This window comes from Neofelis nebulosa, chromosome 6 (genome assembly GCF_028018385.1).
Source record: "Neofelis nebulosa isolate mNeoNeb1 chromosome 6, mNeoNeb1.pri, whole genome shotgun sequence".
NCBI classification, from domain to species: domain Eukaryota; kingdom Metazoa; phylum Chordata; class Mammalia; order Carnivora; family Felidae; genus Neofelis; species Neofelis nebulosa.
This window is the reverse complement of record NC_080787.1, coordinates 130,705,623-130,714,193: the sequence shown is the minus strand read 5'-3', so window position 1 is coordinate 130,714,193 and position 8,571 is coordinate 130,705,623.

Here is an 8,571-nt window from a genome sequence, read left to right as displayed (position 1 = left end):
TTTTTTTTTTATTTATTTATTTTTTTTTAATATATGAAATTTACTGTCAAATTGGTTTCCATACAACACCCAGTGCTCATCCCAAAAGGTGCCCTCCTCAATACCCATCACCCACCCTGCCCTCCCTCCCACCCCCCATCAACCCTCAGTTTGTTCTCAGTTTTTAACAGTCTCTTATGCTTTGGCTCTCTCCCACTCTAACCTCTTTTTTTTTTTTTTCCCTTCCCCTCCCCCATGGGTTTCTGTTACGTTTCTCAGGATCCACATAAGAGTGAAACCATATGGTATCTGTCTTTCTCTGTATGGCTTATTTCACTTAGCATCACACTCTCCAGTTCCATCCACGTTGCTACAAAAGGCCATATTTCATTTTTTCTCATTGCCACGTAATATTCCATTGTGTATATAAACCACAATTTCTTTATCCATTCATCAGTTGATGGACATTTAGGCTCTTTCCATAATTTGGCTATTGTTGAGAGTGCTGCTATAAACATTGGGGTACAAGTGCCCCTATGCATCAGTACTCCTGTATCCCTTGGATAAATTCCTAGCAGTGCTATTGCTGGGTCATAGGGTAGGTCTATTTTTAATTTTCTGAGGAACCTCCACACTGCTTTCCAGAGCGGCTGCACCAATTTGCATTCCCACCAACAGTGCAAGAGGGTTCCCATTTCTCCACATCCTCTCCAGCATCTATAGTCTCCTGATTTCTTCATTTTGGCCACTCTGACTGGCGTGAGGTGGTATCTGAGTGTGGTTTTGATTTGTATTTCCCTGATGAGGAGCGACGTTGAACATCTTTTCATGTGCCTGTTGGCCATCCGGATGTCTTCTTTAGAGAGGTGTCTATTCATGTTTTCTGCCCATTTCTTCACTGGGTTATTTGTTTTTCGGGTGTGGAGTTTGATGAGCTCTTTATAGATTTTGGATACTAGCCCTTTGTCCGATGTGTCATTTGCAAATATCTTTTCCCATTCCGTTGGTTGCCTTTTAGTTTTGTTGGTTGTTTCCTTTGCTGTGCAGAAGCTTTTTATCTTCATAAGGTCCCAGTAATTCACTTTTGCTTTTAATTCCCTTGCCTTTGGGGATGTGCCGAGTAAGAGATTGCTACGGCTGAGGTCAGAGAGGTCTTTTCCTGCTTTCTCCTCTAAGGTTTTGATGGTTTCCTGTCTCACATTCAGGTCCTTTATCCATTTTGAGTTTATTTTTGTGAATGGTGTGAGAAAGTGGTCTAGTTTCAACCTTCTGCATGTTGCTGTCCAGTTCTCCCAGCACCATTTGTTAAAGAGACTGTCTTTTTTCCATTGGATGTTCTTTCCTGCTTTGTCAAAAATGAGTTGGCCATACGTTTGTGGGTCTAGTTCTGGGGTTTCTATTCGATTCCATTGGTCTATGTGTCTGTTTTTATGCCAATACCATGCTGTCTTGATGATGACAGCTTTGTAGTAGAGGCTAAAGTCTGGGATTGTGATGCCTCCTGCTTTGGTCTTCTTCTTCAAAATTACTTTGGCTATTCGGGGCCTTTTGTGGTTCCATATGAATTTTAGGATGGCTTGTTCTAGTTTGGAGAAGAATGCTGGTGCAATTTTGATTGGGATTGCATTGAATGTGTAGATAGCTTTGGGTAGTATTGACATTTTGACAATATTTATTCTTCCAATCCATGAGCAGGGAATGTCTTTCCATTTCTTTATATCTTCTTCAATTACCTGCATAAGCTTTCTATAGTTTTCAGCATACAGATCTTTTACATCTTTGGTTAGATTTATTCCTAGGTATTTTATGCTTCTTGGTGCAATTGTGAATGGGATTAGTTTCTTTATTTGTCTTTCTGTGGCTTCATTGTTAGTGTATAAGAATGCAACTGATTTCTGTACATTGATTTTGTATCCTGCAACTTTGCTGAATTCATGTATCAGTTCTAGCAGACTTTTGGTGGAGTCTATCGGATTTTCCATGTATAATATCATGTCATCTGCAAAAAGCGAAAGCTTGACTTCATCTTTGCCAATTTGGATGCCTTTGATTTCCTTTTGTTGTCTGATTGCTGATGCTAGAACTTCCAGCACTATATTAAACAACAGCGGTGAGAGTGGGCATCCCTGTCGTGTTCCTGATCTCAGGGAAAAAGCTCTCAGTTTTTCCCCATTGAGGATGATGTTAGCTGTGGGCTTTTCATAAATGGCTTTTATGATCTTTAAGTATGTTCCTTCTATCCCGACTTTCTCAAGGGTTTTTATTAAGAAAGGGTGCTGGATTTTGTCAAAGGCCTTTTCTGCATCGATTGACAGGATCATATGGTTCTTCTCTTTTTTTTTGTTAATGTGATGTATCACGTTGATCGATTTGCGAATGTTGAACCAGCCCTGCATCCCAGGAATGAATCCCACTTGATCATGGTGAATAATCCTTTTTATATGCTGTTGAATTCGATTTGCTAGTATCTTATTGAGAATTTTTGCATCCATATTCATCAGGGATATTGGCCTGTAGTTCTCTTTTTTTACTGGGTCTCTGTCTGGTTTAGGAATCAAAGTAATACTGGCTTCATAGAATGAGTCTGGAAGTTTTCCTTCCCTTTCTATTTCTTGGAATAGCTTGAGAAGGATAGGTATTATCTCTGCTTTAAATGTCTGGTAGAACTCCCCTGGGAAGCCATCTGGTCCTGGACTCTTATTTGTTGGGAGATTTTTGATAACCGATTCAATTTCTTTGCTGGTTATGGGTCTGTTCAAGCTTTCTATTTCCTCCTGATTGAGTTTTGGAAGAGTGTGGGTGTTTAGGAATTTGTCCATTTCTTCAAGGTTGTCCAATTTGTTGGCATATAATTTTTCATAGTATTCCCTGATAATTGTTTGTATCTCTGAGGGATTGGTTGTAATATTTCCATTTTCATTCATGATTTTATCTATTTGGGTCATCTCCCTTTTCTTTTTGAGAAGCCTGGCTAGAGGTTTGTCAATTTTGTTTATTTTTTCAAAAAACCAACTCTTGGTTTCGTTGATCTGCTCTACAGTTTTTTTAGATTCTATATTATTTATTTCTGCTCTGATCTTTATGATTTCTCTTCTTCTGCTGGGTTTAGGCTGCCTTTGCTGTTCTGCTTCTATTTCCTTTAGGTGTGCTGTTAGATTTTGTATTTGGGATTTTTCTTGTTTCTTGAGATAGGCCTGGATTGCAATGTATTTTCCTCTCAGGACTGCCTTCGCTGCATCCCAAAGCGTTTGGATTGTTGTATTTTCATTTTCGTTTGTTTCCATATATTTTTTAATTTCTTCTCTAATTGCCTGGTTGACCCACTCATTCGTTAGTAGGGTGTTCTTTAACCTCCATGCTTTTGGAGGTTTTCCAGACTTTTTCCTGTGGTTGATTTCAAGCTTCATAGCATTGTGGTCTGAAAGTATGCATGGTATAATTTCAATTCTTGTAAACTTATGAAGGGCTGTTTTGTGACCCAGTATATGATCTATCTTGGAGAATGTTCCATGTGCACTCGAGAAGAAAGTATATTCTGTTGCTTTCGGATGCAGAGTTCTAAATATATCTGTCAAGTCCATCTGATCCAATGTATCATTCAGGGCCCTTGTTTCTTTATTGACTGTGTGTCTAGATGATCTATCCATTTCTGTAAGTGGGGTGTTAAAGTCCCCTGCAATGACCACATTCTTATCAATAAGGTTGCTTATGTTTATGAGTAACTGTTTTATATATCTGGGGGCTCCGGTATTTGGCGCATAGACATTTATAATTGTTAGCTCTTCCTGATGGATAGACCCTGTAATTATTATATAATGCCCTTCTTCATCTCTTGTTACAGCCTTTAATTTAAAGTCTAGTTTGTCTGATATAAGTATGGCTACTCCAGCTTTCTTTTGGCTTCCAGTAGCATGATAAATAGTTCTCCATCCCCTCACTCTCAATCTAAAGGTGTCCTCAGATCTCAAATGAGTCTCTTGTAGACAGCAAATAGATGGGTCTTGTTTTTTTATCCATTCTGATACCCTATGTCTTTTGGTTGGTGCATTTAATCCATTTACATTCAGTGTTATTATAGAAAGATACGGGTTTAGAGTCATTGTGATGTCTGTATGTTTTATGCTTGTAGTGATGTCTCTGGTACTTTGTCTCACAGGATCCCCCTTAGGATCTCTTGTAGGGCTGGTTTCGTGGTGACAAATTCCTTCAGTTTTTGTTTGTTTGGGAAGACCTTTATCTCTCCTTCTATTCTAAATGACAGACTTGCTGGATAAAGGATTCTCGGCTGCATATTTTTTCTGTTTAGCACACTGAAGATATCGTGCCAAGCCTTTCTGGCCTGCCAAGTTTCAAAGGAGAGATCAGTCACGAGTCTTATAGGTCTCCCTTTATATGTGAGGGCACGTTTATCCCTTGCTGCTTTCAGAATTTTCTCTTTATCCTTGTATTTTGCCAGTTTCACTATGATATGTCGTGCAGAAGATCGATTCAAGTTACGTCTGAAGGGAGTTCTCTGTGCCTCTTGGATTTCAATGCCTTTTTCCTTCCCCAGTTCAGGGAAGTTCTCAGCTATAATTTCTTCAAGTACCCCTTCAGCACCTTTCCCTCTCTCTTCCTCCTCTGGGATACCAATTATGCGTATATTATTTCTTTTTAGTGTATCACTTAGTTCTCTAATTTTCCCCTCATACTCCTGGATTTTTTTATCTCTCTTTCTTTCAGCTTCCTCTTTCTCCATAACTTTATCTTCTAGTTCACCTATTCTCTCCTCTGCCTCTTCAATCCGAGCCGTCGTGGTTTCCATTTTGTTTTGCATTTCGTTTAAAGCGTTTTTCAGCTCCTCGTGACTGTGCCTTAGTCCCTTGATCTCTGTAGCAAGAGATTCTCTGCTGTCCTGTATACTGTTTTCAAGCCCAGCGATTAATTTTATGACTATTATTCTAAATTCACTTTCTGTTATATTATTTAAATCCTTTTTGATCAGTTCATTAGCTGTTGTTATTTCCTGGAGATTCTTCTGAGGGGAATTCTTCCGTTTGGTCATTTTGGATAGTCCCTGGAGCGGTGAGGACCTGCAGGGCACTTCCCCCGTGCTGTGGTGTATAACTGGAGTTGGTGGGCGGGGCCGCAGTCCGACCTGATGTCTGCCCCCAGCCCACCGCTGGGGCCACAGTCAGACTGGTGTGTGCCTTCTCTTCCCCTCTCCTAGGGGCGGGATTCACTGTGGGGTGGTGTGGCCCGTTTGGTCTACTTGCACACTGCCAGGCTTGTGGTGCTGGGGAGCTGGCGTATTAGCTGGGGTGGTTAGGCAAGGTGCACGGGGGCGGGAGGGGCAGGCTTAGCTCGCTTCTCCTTAGGTGATCCACTTCAGGAGGCGCCCTGTGGCAGCAGGAGGGAGTCAGATCCACTGCCGGAGGTTTGGCTCCGCAGAAGCACAGAGTTGGGTGTTTGCGCGGAGCGAGCAAGTTCCCTGGCAGGAACTGGTTCTCTTTGGGATTTTGGCTGGGGGATGGGCGGGGAAGATGGTGCTGGCGAGAGCCTTTGTTCCCCGCCAAGCTGAGCTCTGCCGTCCAGGGGCTCAGCAGCTCTCCCTCCCTTTGTCCTCCAGCCTTCCTGCTTTCTGAGCAGAGCTGTTAACTTCTGACCTCCCAGACGCTAAGTCGAGCTTGCTGTCGGAACACAGTCCGTCCGGCCCCTCCGCTTTTGCCAGCCCGACTCGGGGGCTCTGCTTGGCTGGCAAGCCGCCCCTCCGCCCCGGCTCCCTCCCGCCAGTCCGTGGAGCGCGCACCGCCTCGCCGCCCTTCCTACCCTCTTCCGTGGGCCTCTCGTCTGCGCTTGGCTCCGGAGACTCCGTTCTGCTAATCCTCTGGCGGTTTTCTGGGTTATTTAGGCAGGTATAGGTGGAATCTAAGTGATCAGCAGGACGCGCGGTGAGCCCAGCGTCCTCCTACGCCGCCATCTTCCGGAACTCTCCCTAGCCTGCCTTTTCAATACACACGATTATCTGTGTGAGTCTGAGTATTAAGCAGATTTAGTGCAGTACATTTTCCCACACATGTTCAGTTTCCCTGTAGTGTAGAGAGCAAGAGGTAGCTGCCTGTCCTAAAAATAGATAGATGCAAAGCTGTTAGTGCAAGTGTGTGCAATTTTTGTTGCTTGGTATGTAGAGTGTGCAAGGTAAGGCAAATCATGAATATATTTCTCTTGCTTGTGTGTCAATTTCTGCAGAAGTAGTGATGTTAGTTTTGAAAAAGTCTGTCCTTTTTCAACAATGTCAAAATATTCATATAGACAGGTGTGTATATATATATATATATATGCATATATATACGTATATATATGTATGTGTATGTATATACATATGCATATATATATATATGCATATATATACGTATATATATGTATGTGTATGTATATACATATGCATATATATGAATATATATATATATATATATATAGACTTTTTTCAGCTTTAAAACACGTTATATTTCAAGCTCCACTGGTGTATAGATAAAGTCTTTTATGGACACAGAATATATTGTTTTCCATTTCAATATATTATATAATTCAGAAAAGTTAAGTTGAACTTATTTTAATATTTATTTTTTTTATTTTTAAAAATTTTGTTTTAACGTTTATTTATTTTTGGGACAGAGAGAGACAGAGCATGAACGGGGGAGGGGCAGAGAGAGAGGGAGACACAGAATCGGAAGCAGGCTCCAGGCTCCAGGCTCTGAGCCATCAGCCCAGAGCCCGACGCGGGGCTCGAACTCACGGACCGCGAGATCGTGACCCGAGCTGAAGTCGGACGCTTAACAGACTAAGCCACCCAGGCGCCCCTTAATATTTATTTTTAAGTGATCATTTACTCATTCAATAGACAATTATTGGTCGCTAGCTTTTGGTATTTGTAAGAGGAATTCTGACTTCACATACATCGTAGATGAGTTGAAGACAGAAGGGGATATACATTGCAGGAAAATTTTCATGATTTTGAAGCACAAAAGAGTGGAAAACCACTGAGAGGAAAAGACACCTCAGGTGAAAACAGTGTCTATTAAATAGATATGTCAGCCTTTCTTAAACTTCAGTGTAATTGTAAATGACCTTGTGATCTGTTCAGTAGACCTGCTTTGGCATCTTTGACATCTCTACTCAAATGGAGCCAAGGCTGGTGGTGTGCAGGCCACCGCTGGAACAGCAGTGCTACAGCATACCCATGCTGACGAATGCTCCAAATCAGTCCCGGAACACTGACAGCAAGGTACCCCAGCTTTTCATACAAGGCAAAAGAACAGAAATGCTTAGAGAATAGGTGCCCCCATTATGGTATATGCTCCAAAAGAAAAGGGGGTATTTTGCCTGTATTGTTTATTTTTGCTACGATCCTGGTCCCCCTAACAGTGTTTAGCACATGATAGGTATTCAATAATTTTTTCAGTGAATGGTTAATTGAAATGTCTTATCATATGGAAGACAGGAAAGAGTTTCCCATGTAATAATTGTACATATTTATGTTTTGAAATTTTGGAAGTCAAATATGAAAATCAGAGTTAATAGGTTGAAAGCATATGACAGTCTTTTGACAATATGTAAGAGCTAATTAATGAGCAAACAGACAGGCTTTTACAATTATAAAATTTTTCAATGTGGGAAAACTTAGCTAATTTCAACCAGGAAAAAGAAGATAAAGGGGGTAAGAAACTGTCAATAGACCCCACCACAAAAAGTACAATGTGAAGTTTTCTCTTTGTACATTAGGGAGAATATGTGTATATTTCTGAATGTATTTCTGTATGTAGACAATTGATTTTCCTAACTTACTTTTAAATGTTTATTAATATTTGAGAGAGAGAGTAAGAGAGACAGTATGCAAGTGAGGGAGGAGCAGACAAAGACTGAGACAGAATCTGAAACAGGCTCCAGGCTCTGAGCTGTCAGCACAGAGCCGGATGCAGGGTCCAAACTCATAAGCCATGAGATCATGACCAGAGCTGAAGTCGGACACTTAACCAACCAAGCCACCCAGGTGCCCCAATTTTTCTAACTTCTTATGTTAGACATTTTGAAGAAATGGTGTCTCCATCAGGATATTGTTACAGTTGATTGAAATAATTTACTTAAAGCAATAAGTAAGGGCCTGGTATATAATGATTGTTCAGTAAATCATCATTATTATTGATAAGTTAAGTAAAGTAAAGTAAAATAATATAAAATAATTCAGTGCATAGGTAAATAGGTAACTATAAGGGGTAATGGATGGAAAGGGCAAGGTATTTCAAGGAAAATTGTGTGAACTTGAGGAAGCCCACATGTTCTGGATATTAAATAAGAAGGAGGAGGGTTTTATAAGTTCTGCAGTGCTAAACAAATATTAGTTTGTATAGTCCTAGAAAGATATGAAATGTTTCTTAATATTTTAAATTTCATGACATTCATTCCAACCTATGAAGATTTACTGAAAACCATACTGAGTCCAAAATATAGTATGCTAAAGCTCTCATGTTCAGGCTTAACAGGTTCAGAATCTCCCTGCCAAACAGTCTTAAAGCTAGAAAAAGCTTAAAGAAAATTTAGTAGTGAATGTGAAAC